Below are 13,171 nucleotides of genomic sequence, written 5' to 3'. Positions count from 1 at the left end.
CCCTTGGTTTAAGAAAGAGCCTTGCCCTGAACATCATCCCCGCCCCCACCTCCCCTAAAGGGAGCAACTCTCAGTGTTTGGGGATGGATGCATCGAGACTCTAAGGAAAGGAAGGAGGTGTGTGCTATGAATTTAATAGAGAGGTTGCTCCGATGGGCAAGAGATGTGGGTTGGAAGGTGCCATGAGGACTCTGGGAGGGATGAGACGCATTTGAAGGGTATGCAAACACCATCTGCACCAGAGGGAACCGGACAGGCACATGCCCGGGGAACTCTGGGAGTCCTGGAATATACACACTTTTGGCCCAGCAACACTGGTCCTCCAGTTGGCATCCCCCAAAGTGGAAAATCTGGTACCCAGGGAGGGCCCAGGGGTGAAAGTACCTACCTTGTAAGCATGTGGCTGCGAGTTCAATCCCCAGTGCTACCCACATGTGTGGCATTGTGTGTTTTCTCCCTGACAGTCAATTGCCACAAGTGACACAGAGCAAAGGTGAATATTTTTTTTCCTTTTGGGTCACACCCGGCGAGGCACAGGGGTTACTCCTGGCTCTGCACTCAGGAGTTACCCCTGGCAGTGCTCAGGGGACCATATGGGATGCTGGGAGTCAAACCTGGGTTGGCCATGTGCAAGGCAAATGCCCTACCTGCTGAACTATTGCTCCAGCCTCCACAAAGGTGTGTTTTCTAAGCTATGAGGTGTTTGTCAACACAACACCCAATTTTTCCATTCTCCCCCCATCCTCCCACCCCCATTTGTTCTTGTAATGACAGGGGATCATCCACATTTCAGGCTCTGGGACTCAAATTCCACTTTGGCCCCGCACAGACTGTGCTCAACTCCTGCGGGCACTCATTAACTTCCACGCTGACCTTAGCCACCTCAAGCCAGCATCCAACGCCACAGAGTTGAGTTTAATACCACAGACACCCCTCACGAGACCTTCCAATCCACATCTTGGATGTCTTGTGACCAAGTGGCTGTCCATCAGGACCCCTCTCCAAGCTCAATAATCGCCTGGTTACTCCCTGAGCTCAGAGACAGGGCTCAAGATCCTGGCATGTTACTAGGATGCAACGGAGGAACAGGTAGGCAGGGCAAATGTGGGAGGTGTGGTGAGAGAAAGGACAGAGGCTCCCCTGCTCCCCTGCTTTTTGGGGGGCTCATCCCCCTTCCAGTCCCTTGAGATGTTCACCAACTGGAAATGTCCTCCAATGTCCTTCTCTGAGAGTGTTTGTGAAGCTTCATCTCTAACCACATGCTTGACACTTTCTGGGGACAGTTAGTGGGGGAGCCAGAAATCCTGACGCTCCAGTCACCTGCCCTTCCTGGTGACCAGCTCCATCCTGAGGGCCCCAGGGGGGCTTCACCCCACATCAGTTCAGCTGCACAAACCCAGGTGTCCTGGAAAGGATCCTTCGGAATAAGGAAAGGCAGTTGGACCACACGGAGGGCTCTCGGCACCTTGGTGCTGTGCCTGACCTAATATTGCTTTTTTATTCTACAGGGACAGGAATCTCTGGCGAGGTTGCTTGGCATGAGAACATCCTCGGCTAACTGAGCCAAAGCTGCAACGATGCTGACGGGCTCTGGGCCTCGATCCGTATTGTTTCCACACTTCATTTATCTTGTTCTCTGTCCACCTCTCGGTGTCAGCGCATTGAATCTCATTTCTCTTGATAGAGATCAAGCTGAGCCTCCGTCACGCGGGAGAAGAGGCAGAAAGTATCGTGGGAAACCGTCCCTGCACCTGCATGAGGCACCGAAGCCACGCCACCTGCTGCCCTGCAGTAGGATGCTGGGAAAGACCCCTCAAGGACCCCTAAGTGGGGGTGTTTGGATGGTCTGGGGGTAAGTGCGCGGGGGATGTGTGGATCGTCGTGTGGGGGGTGGATCAGCTGGGCACCCCCCAAAATGGGCAAAGGACTCCCAGTGGCCCGAACAGCCCTGCTCCACACGGGGGCGCTCTGGGCCTGGGCTTGGAAGAAGATGCAGAGCCAGACGCCGGCCAGGCCTTTGCCAGGACAGTCCCAGAGAGCGGGTGCTGAGGAGGCTCATCTCGGATCACCTCCCTGGACGTTTGACCATCTCCCCTCAGCCTGCAGGGTCCTCCTCAGCCTTTCCTCGTTGGAGCATCTTCAGAGCTGGCCCTCCGAAGGCCGGCTGCAGGGAGGGAGGGCTGGGGAGGGAGAGAGACAGAGACAGAGACAGGGACAGACAGAGAGAGAGGGGAGAGGGAGAGAGACAGACAGGGACAGAGACAGAGAGCGCAGGACATTGGGAGCAAGGGACCTTGTCCCACGTTTGACGTGCCTCCATCCCAGCGCTGAGGAGGCTCTATTCAGGCAGAGGATAGTGGGAGGGGTGAGGGGAGGGCAGGGGAAGGATACAACACCGCCAGGGCTCGGGGACAGTTACTCTAATAGCAAGATAGTAGACTGGCGCCAGGGAGACACCACAAGGGTTACAGCCCACGCCTTGCATGGGACTGGCTCACCCCATCCCCAGCTCTGCATGTTCCCCAGAACATTCTACCACCCTGAAAGCCCTCAAGGACCACCACGTGTGACCCAGGACCCCCGGCATCTCAGACTCTCGCACTGGGCTGCTGGCCTGCTTGTCAGGAAAATTGCAGGAGGGGCCCCCAGGCCTTTGAACACCGCCAGGGAGCAAAAGGAAGGCCAGAGAGGAGAAAGAGCACCGGGCATAAGTTGCTTCCTCACTCTGTGACGGAGGTTGAAGCCCGCAGCACGCACGGTCCCCCGAGCACTGCCAGGATTGATCCCTGAGCACAGAAGCCAGGGCTGCTTCTGACCACTGCCAGACAGGAACAAAAACTAAAAGTAAAACAAAAAGTCAGTGTGTGTCGGAGCTATTCCTTTACTGAAAAGCGAAAATGGGGGCTGGAGCTATAGCACAGCAGGTAGGGTGTTTGCCTTGCACGCGGCCGACTCGGGTTCGATTCCCAGCATCCCATATATATCTGAGCACTGCCAGGAGTGATTCCTGAGTGCAGAGCCTGCAATAACCCCTGTGCGTCACTGGGTGTGACCCAAAAAAGAAAAAAAATACTGAAAATGACAGGCTGTTGGGGATCACCTTAGCTAAGAGGACCTCATCTCCTCCCTGCCGTCTCTGTGTTACTGAGAGAGGCCAGCTGTCCAGGCCAGCCTCTTGGGGGAGGTTAGTGAAATAAGAAATAAGTATTGGAGAAGATATGGAGATAAGGGAACCCTTGTCCAAGGTTCGAGATAAAAAGTGGGGCAACTACAACAGAAGCAGAATGAAGATTCCTCAAAAAATTAGAATTTATGTACAAACCATTTATCCCACATAAGGTATATTATCAAAAATTTAAACAATGAATTAAAAGAAATATTTACAGTTCCTTGTGTATTGCCACATTATTCACAATGGCCAAGAACTGGAAATAACCCAAGTGGAAAAAAAAGAAGAAGAAAGAGGGGCTGGAGCAACAGTATAGCAAGTAGGGCATTTGCCTTGCACACGACTGACCCGGGTTCGATTCCCAGGATCCTATATGGTCCCCTGAGCACCACCAGGAGAAATTCCTGAGTGCAAAGCCAGGAGTAACCCTGTGCATCGCTGGGTGTGACCCAAAAAAAAGAAAATGCCAATCCTTCCCAAAATCGGTGCCACTCAGGTTTGGGTTTGGCTCTGGGTGCACAGAAACGGAAAAAGTGGCATTTCTAGGGCATCTCCCTGGGGAATCCTGGGCAGATCTGAAAGCTGAGGGAGGGTCCTGTGGTCTCTCAAAACCCCCGGGGTGACCCCTGCTGTAACTGGCATCCTGAAGCCGCCTTGTGCTGGAGCTAGGTGCTGGTCGCTGGTCGTCAACAGTGCCACCACGTGGTCGATAGAAGTAAAGACAACTCTGATCCCATAGGCTCCACCCTCCCCAGCCAGCCTCCTGGTGGACCAGAACCAGCGTCCAAGGCCAGGGATGCACTTCGGGAGCGAGAGGCTGGCTCTCTTGCTATGGGCTGCATGGCGCTGCAATGACCTTGTTCCATTGTTGGAGCAATTTCTACTGGCTAACTACATTATAAATGTTAAAAATAGACTTGGCTGACATTTCTGGGCATCCATAATATCATTTGGACATTCACAGGTTTTCCTGAACTCTGAACTATAAACCACTGTAAATCACTAAGTTCAAGTCCCATTTTCCTTCACCGGTGGCTTCCTGTACTGGCTTGTATTTTTGTGAAGGAAGAAGAGGAGCAGGTTCCAGGGAAAACCCAGGTTTTGAAATATAAAGAGAAAGATCCCGGGGTCATTACATTTTGTCTCTAATGCACCTTTTTGCTGAAATGCCTATGATTATATATATGAACTTGGTTGATGTTTTTTAAGAATCATTTAGGCCCAAGTGTTGAGCCTGCTTCACTGTTCAGGTAATTAGACATTGGGGTGTTAAGACAGATTGGAGAAGATGACTGGGTAGAAGGTATTCACGAAAGCACAAAAAAAAAAGGGGGGAAGAAAAAGAAAAAAAATCCAATCTCTTTGAAAAAGTTGTTTGTGCTACTTAATACGAATTTGTGATTGATATTTTCTTTTCTAGGTAAATCCCACTATATTGATTTCCCAGAGCATTTATTAGTTTATCAGAAATATAACTAGATAAGCTTGAAATGGCAGCTTAGCATGTCACCACCCGGACAAAAGGAACGGAGGGACAGAGTGGCAGAGGTGAACAGTCTCCCTCAGGGGACCTGCTCGGTCAGAGAGCCATTAAGGACATTAGAACAGAAAAAGGAGGAAGCTGAGACTAACTGACTTTGAGAAGTTGTTCACAAAATATATGTGCCACTTGTGGGGGTGAGGGCGGGGGAGAACTACTTCAACAATGAGTATGAATTGGTGGTTCAGAGAGAGATGAGGGGGCATAGCCTGATGGTGAAAATGGCCCGTTTTAATGCAGAGCTGCTAGCATACTTACAGAATGTGTGAAGAGGGGTTGAGGTAAGGACATAGATGTGATTGATCATTTACATATGTAAGACATCTGGAAATTTACGTAGATTTTTTACATAATAAAACATAGGAAATTCTCCTTTGGGGAGATTAAAGCAAGGAGACACTCTGTCTCCCTGGGACATCTACATTGCTTTCATCTTTCCTTCTAGTTGTATACGTTATCAATCCTTGCAGTTGTTTGGATAAACACAGTAAGAGACAAAGATCCCAACACTTAGTTCTCTGGGCTGAGAGCAAGCTAGACTTTAGCCCTTGGTTCTCTGGGCTCTGAGAGCAAGCAAGGCTTTTAACATTTAGTTCTCAGGGCTCTAGAGCAACCAGGGATTTTACCGTAAATCCCAGACTAAGTCCTCAGGCCAGTTCTGCTTGTCCTTCCCTATGGGGGTCCTGTCTCTTAATTCATAACAGCTTGCATCAAGGCCATGCATTTATGCTTTCTAGAATGTCCCATTTCAATGCCGAGTAGCTTTGCCACTCGGCCCGGGTCCATCCCAGTCCAACAGTGGGACCTCCCTTTTGGGGTATTAGAAAATTTAGCTGAGTTGAAATTGAAGCAATTGAAGCCCGAGTCAAGTAATTATGACCAAGTAATTATGCCCAGACGTAGACACATCTCAGAGTCAATCAACTCCCAAATATTAGGAGCATAGCATTAATGGTCTTTCTGTGTTTAACCAAAGAACATTGCTCTATAATAAAATATATTAAAAGACAATAGGGGAAATAGAAAAGCAGGTACAAATACACAGCACTTCAAATACAAAGCAGTATAAATACTAAGTTCAGAGTTACCAGAAAGTTTTGGCTTCTAAGTAATCAAGACTGACTTGGGGAGCTGTGACAATGAGAGGTAAAATACAAAGGAAAGGTTAAAGATAAACTTTAACTAAATTAGGGATGCTAGCAAGGGCACAATAAGCTTCTCTGGGAGGAGGAAGAGGGGCAATTCACAGATGAAGCCTAAAACACTTTGGGTTAATATCAAACAAGAAGCACACAGGTAGAAGCAAATGCCAGGGGTTGGTGGGAGGGATGCTGGGACCATTAGTGGTGGAAAATGGGCACTGGTGGAGGGATGGTACTCGATCATTGTATGACTGAAACTTAAGCATGAAAACCTGTAAGTCTGTAACTTTGTCTCACGGTGATTCACTATAAAATAAAATAAAATAATTTAAAAAAGAAAAAAAGAAGCAAATGCCAGGGGTCTTGTAAGTAGCAGCCAAAGGGTACCAGAACAGCTCTGACGGAAAGGTGTATCCAGGGAAGACTCTGACACCGGCAGTGAAAAACAAATGTAGGCCCAGAAGGCCGCCCAGCCCATCTTCTTTTGATATCTGTAATGAGAATGTCCTTCCTGTTTACCCCACAGAGCAATTCTTGAGTTAATGCGATTATGCTGGCAAATCCCACTTTGTCAACCGTAAAATTCTATATAGCATGCGACAAAATGCTTAGTATAGAGTAGACACTGTTTGTTGAGACTGTAAGTTCTGTTTTATAAATTATAATTTTTATTATAAATGTATGACTTTTTTATAAACTTGTAATACAGAGCTAAATTTTCAACCATCGCAGAGATACCAACAAGTTTTAACTATGCAAAAGGATGTTGGAATTTGCTCATAATTAGATGAAGTCAAATTGAAACTACACAGAGGCATCGTTTCTCATCTATCAGATTGGCAATAATTTCAGATCTTGGCAGTGTACCATTGGCAAGGGCATAGAGAGACAAGCTCCGTCACACAATGCTGGTAGGAATGCAGAATGCCACACTTCTGGGAGAGGGTGTTGGGCCATGTCTAACACTGATAATCATTATTTACCCAGGAACTATTCCTAGAAAACTCCTTTGTAACTAAACTTCCAATATTAAAGGATGTATGTACAATGCTCCTCGTTATAATATTATTTGTAATAGGAAAATACTAGAAACCATCCACCAGCTCCACTGTGTTAGAGATCCATGATGGAATGCTCAGTCACTAAAAGAAAAAATGTGACACTTCTAAAAACTCATGATGTCCAGGGTATTTCATTAAATGCAAGAGAAAAAAGAGGCTTAGGTGCCATTTATCATGTAAAATTAGCAATACATGTTTGCCTCTTCTTTTCAATATTTAAAAATTTTTTATTAGGGGTTGGAGTTTGGGATGAAAACATCCAAAATATGGTGGTGGGAAGGTGTAATGGTGGTGGGATTGATGCTTGAATATTAAATGTCATCAAATATTGTGAACTACTTTATTCATAAAATAAAGTTGTTTCAATAAATTTTTTAATGAATAAATCAGTAAAGAGAAGCCAAAGACATGGCTCAGCGTGTTAGACACATGCTCTGCATGCTGAAGGCCCATATTTAATTTGTGGCACCTTGTGGTGGTCTAACCACTGTCATGAACACAGAGTCATGAATACTCCCTGACCACCCCAAACCAAAAAATCAAACCAAACCAAAGCAAAAATGTTCAAGAAAGAGCATCTTGGAAGGGCTGGAAAGATAGTACAGTGATAAAGGCATCTGTGGTGCTTGTAATCAACACAGTTCAATCCCCAGCACTCAGGTATGGTCCCCCGATCCCTACCAGGAGTGATATCTGAGCAAACCCAGAAGTAAGCATTGAACAAAGCCGTGTGTTCCCCCAAACAAGCAAACAGAAGCATCTTAGAATACACAGTATATCTGACTTGACATTTTCAGACGCATGTGTTTTGCTATTTAATTCTATTCAGGAAGGAACACGTCATCCACTCCATTTTTTAAGGGATAGATTAAGTTTTAGCAAGAATTTAGCATAGCAAGAACTTAGAAATCAATATTGATTTATTACTCTTATTATATACCTGCTATGCAGAGAGTCTGCGCACGAGGAGAGAACGATCTCCTGATGGCGAGATGCTCATTTGGGAACAGTGCACACAACTCATTAGAGCCTCGTGACCCAACTCCCACATCAGGACGTCAGAAATGGGGAAGGATCGACTGAGCAGTCACCTGGTGACAGTCACCTGGCTCATTGCACTTCAGGCTTCAGCAGAGTAATGGGTGTGGGCGGGTAATCCGGGGTGGTGCTGAGAGCACTGCACTCCTCTAACTGGATTATAAATTATCCAGCCCAGGCGCTTGCTGTGGAGTCTTACTCAAGTCCCCTAACCTTTGTGTGTCTGTTTCTTTCAGTGCAAAAGGTGGGCCCTTGTAGTCAATGGTTGGGGAAAGATGAGGCAGTTAATGCAAAGCATTTAGAATAACAGATAACAACTGTGATCATCATCAGTGTCACCGTGTTTATATCGGGTGATCATGCAGTAGGAGACGCAGAAAGAATTTGTCCTGCCCCACCCCCAAGTCATGCAAAGACGCTGAAAAGTAAGTTCTCTTTCTCATCAAAGTGCCATCAAGCTCCTTTCCCTCCCAGAAGGCTCAGGCCCACAGCTCTGCCATTCGCAATCCTCCTTCCTTTCCCATCCCAACCCCCTGTCGTTTTCCCTTTAGACACCATATTAAGGGTTGGTAGAAGACCCCGTAGGGAGCTCTAGGATGAAAAGGGGCTTCTCTTCCTGGCTTCGGTGGGTTTCCTTTTCTTGCTGCTGCAGTTCTGAGTGAAATCGAGGGGGACAGCCTATCGGTGGGTCCCACACTCCACGTCTGTTGGTGTCTCTTCACGTTTCCCAGCATCGGCTCCGGGGGACCCCTGGAAGGAGCCCCCAGCAGCTCTCCAACTCAGACATGTGCTCAACTGGGGTCCACATAGTCTCAGGGCGAGTGTTCTGGTCATTTCATCCGAGTGACATCCCCTTCGCCCTCCTCCTCTCCCAGCAAGTAGCTTCCTTTCAGCCAGCCTCATCTCAGTGGTTTCCCCCTTGGGGGGACTTCCGGCTGGGACCCTAGCTTGTCGGTGATGGGCCAGCCGCACCCAGGGAATCTCCCCCTGCCTGGGGAGCTCTGCCTGCCCAGGACACTTCCTGCGTGCTTCTCCTCAGGTTTTCTCCAGAGTTCTCCAATTCCTTTTTTTTTTTGCTTTTTGGTTTTTGGGTCACACCCGGTGATGCACAGGGTTCACTCCTGGCTCTGCACTCAGGAATTACCCCTGGTGGTGCACAGGGGACCATATGGGATGCTGAGAATCGAACCCGGGTCGGCCGCGTGCAAGACAAATGCTCTACCCGCTGTGCTATCGCTCCAGCCCCCAATTTCTTCTTATTACCAATAAACGTGTCCATATTAAATGTTCCCTCTGCAATGTCTGGGCATTTCTGTCCCCTAAATAAACCTGGATAGAGACAACAGATCCTTGTCATCCTCTTTCAGGGATAAACTATGTCTACATTGCACTGTGTGTGTGTCCCAGATGTCTCCTAAGCATAGATGTCACAGTTCTTTCTTTATGTAAATAGTAATATTCTGTATGGTTTTTCTAGCTCAGTCATCATTACCTTTGAACACATATAATTGTCAACTGGATTATACACACATATAATTTCATGTCAATAATTACATAGTAGTCCCTTAAATAGATGTGCCATCATTTACTTAACCAGTTTCCTATTAATGAGAGTTAGCTATCTTCAGTCTTTTCCTCCTACAAACGCCATAGTAGTATTCTTATTGAATAAGCCCATATCACAGAAAGCAAAAAATAAATGAAGATCCTTCGAAAATGTTCAGGAAAAAGTTCTGTCTGGGAGGGGAATAGTTTGGGCCATACCCAGCAATTTCAGGACTTACTCCTAGATCTGTGCTCAGAGATCACTCCTGGCATATTTGGAGGACCATAAGGGATACTGGGATTGAATCCAGGTTGGCTTCATACAAGTCAAGTGCCCTACCCACTGTTCTATGGCTTTATCATCCCCCAAAAAGTGTGTGTGTGTGTGTGTGTGTGTGCGCACACACAGTATGCCCATCAAAAGCATCTGATGGTACTATTCATGGAGATAAGTTCTTTGTCAAATTTTTCAGTGGGGGGTTGGTGGTAGGAGGTTTGAGCCACACCTGGTGGTGCTAAGGGTGTATTTTGGCTGTGTGCTCAGGGGTCACTTCGGGCTATTGTTCTTCAGAAATGTTGCATAATTTGACACAGTTATAATGTATGTGCATGCATTCTTAATTCTGGTAAATAAAAATACAAAGAATGTCTATCTATCAAATATCCATTCTTTTTTTTTTTTTTTTTTGCTTTTTGGGTCACACCCAGCGATGCTCAGGGGTTACTCCTGGCTTTGCACTCAGGAATTACTCCTGGCGGTGCTGGGGGACCATATGGGATGCCGGGGATCGAACCTGGGTCGGCCGCGTGCAAGGCAAACGCCCTACCCGCTGTGCTATCGCTCCGGCCCCTCAAATATCCATTCTTAGTAAAAAAATTTATATCATAATATGGTGATTTATCAAACTGTTCATAATATAGTTCTTTCAGGCAATCAGTGTTCCAACACCAATCTCCAGTTGTGCTCTAGATATTTGGGGCCAGATCTTTGCAGAGAAAGGAATACACACACACACACACACACACACACACACACCCTCCTTCCACCCCAGGCCCATTTCCGTGTACACAGCTGTTGGACAGCTTCCTGGTGTATCTTTGAGGAAACTGCTTCTCCCAATGGGTCACTGGCCTGAACCCAGACCGGCCCTTCCATCGAGGCCCAGCCTGACCCTCTGCTGGGAACCAATGTCTGGGAACCAGTATGTAAGTACAACCTGACCTGTAATTAATGAACAACCGCTTCTCGGGGGAAAATATCAAAGTACCTTTTGAAGGTTGCAGAACAATGCCCAGGGCAATCGCCGTCAGGGCCCACATCCAGTTTCATTCAACTTTTGCATTCTTTGCTATTGCCCCCTTCTGCCCACTTCCTCATATAATCAACTATGAAAAACTAGCTGGAGAGAAAGAAACTGGGAGCTTGCTCACATTCCTGCTTTGCTCCCATGCTCCTTGTGTCTGTCTCTTTGTCACTCGCACACCCTCTCCCGGCCATCCACGTTGACCAAGTCCCGTGGGACGGGACAGCCATCCTCGTCCCCCATGTGGGATCCCCGACGCTCTCAGCCTTCTAGGTTGCAGTACCCCTTTTATCTGTGGGTCCCCCTTTGCTCTCTGGCGAGCCCTCAGAAGCTTCCTGCATTTCCTCTGGCCCTCACCTGGGCCTGCATTCCAGAATCGTGTATGAACTCTGACTCCATCTGACTCAGACTGTGACCAAGACTATTTTAGGTGGGGTGCTTCCTCCCGAGTCACCTTGTCCCCCCCACCCCCGAGGGGTAGCAGGCATCCTGCGGATTTCCTCCTCAGCAGGCTGTCAGGACGGGAAGCCAGACAGCCCGGGGAGCCCCCACAGTGCAGGGCTGTGTCCCCGTTCTTGAAGACCAACAAGAAAACGCTGATTCCCCTCAACTCCCTGCTGGAGAGAAGCGGCTTTGGGAATATTTCTTTAGGAATGTTCCCCCCTCCCACCCGCCCCCCAAGATAGATTCCAAAAGAATCATTTTAGGATTGAAATTAAACTCCAGATTTAGTTGCCCTGTGGACTTCACTAGATATTTTCCTTAAACAAGACAATTGCTGACATCTTTTTTTTTTTCTTCTAGCCCTCTCTCTTCCATTTCTTCCTTCAAAGCCAGTACTTCCTTGCTGAGTTTTAATCTTTTTAATTAATTAATTAATTTAAATTTTATTGAATCACCGTGAAATAGTTACAAGCTTTCATGTTTGGGTTACAATTTCACAATGATCAAACACCCATCCCTCTACCAGTGCACATTCCCCACCACTGATATCCCGGGTATACCCCCTCTTTCCCACCCTCCCCCTGCCTCCATGGCAGACAATATTCCCCATACTCTCTCTCTACTTTTGGGCATTGTGGCTTGCAACACAGACACTGAGAAGTCATCATGTTTGGTCCATTATCTACTTTTGGCATGCATCTCCCATCCCAACTGATTCCTCCAGTCATCATTTTCTTAGTGATCCCTTCTCTATTCCATCTGCCTTCTCCCCTCTGCTCATGAAGCAGTCTTCCAGCTATGGGGCAATCCCCCTGGCCATTGTATTTACCGTCCTTGGGTGTTGCGGACATCTTTTATAATTTCGTTAGGCTTGTAGGATCCTCCTCCACCACTTGTGACATCCTGACTCAACTTCTAAGTGGTAATTAGAAGTTGGTAGGTTCCTGCTAAGCTTCCTGACTCTCTGTGACAAAATGCCTCACTTTAGTCCTTTGGGGGAAACTTGATTAAGACAGGGGACTCCTAAGCCTGTGTGTGAAGCCCTCCTGACCCCGTCTCCACAGCAGACATCAAGAATCTCTAGAGAAGCTCTCTGGTGGCTGGATCTCCCCGAACTGAAATCCTGGGTCTTCAAACTGCCCTGCGCTTAGCAACCAGCAGTCAGCATCCAGATGGAAAACGAACAGAGTGAAGAAGAAGGAATTGTTCAGAGACCAGCATGAGCCTGGTGGAAGCGTCCAAAGAAGATGCCAGACCTGGTCTGTTACAACTGCTAGTTCATGGGCAAGCTTGAAACGTTTTCTTAGAGGGGCTGGGGACATGGCTCAAGTGGGAGAGCGCATGCTCAGTATAGGCCTGAATTAGAGTCCAAGCACTCCTGGGGATAGCCCTGGTGGGCCCCAGCACTGCCCATTGTGTTCCTCTCTGCCCCCCTCCTTCTCCGTATCTCCCCACACACTTCTCAGTACCCTCCTCAAGAAAAATGATTTCACATCCTGTGTGTCTACTCCAGAAAAATTTCCCCAAGATTTCAAGACCAAGAACCTGAACTCAGGTGGAGCTAGGAGCTGCCTTCTTCTCCTGCTAAGAGCACCAACACACCTCAGCCCAGGGGCCACAGCTCCTGCCAATTTGGGAATAGCCACCAGCTCCTGTTAAACTACTGTTAGATTGAGTATTGGTCTTGAACACTCCAGTTTTTTGTTTTTTTTTTTTTCCCCACTTTCCCCTATGTTAGCACTGTAGCACTGTCGTCCAGTCCCGTTGTTCATTGATTTGCTCAAGCGGGCACCAGTGATGTCTCCATTGTGAGACTTGTTACTGTTTTTGGCATATGGAGTATGCCACAGGTAGCTTGCCAGGCTCTGCTGTGTGGGCAGGATACTCTCGGTAGCTTGCCGGGCTCTCCAAGAGGTCCCCCATGTACC

Source organism: Sorex araneus, chromosome 2, assembly GCF_027595985.1.
Source record: "Sorex araneus isolate mSorAra2 chromosome 2, mSorAra2.pri, whole genome shotgun sequence".
NCBI lineage: Eukaryota > Metazoa > Chordata > Mammalia > Eulipotyphla > Soricidae > Sorex > Sorex araneus.
Note: the sequence above shows the minus strand (reverse complement) of the source record.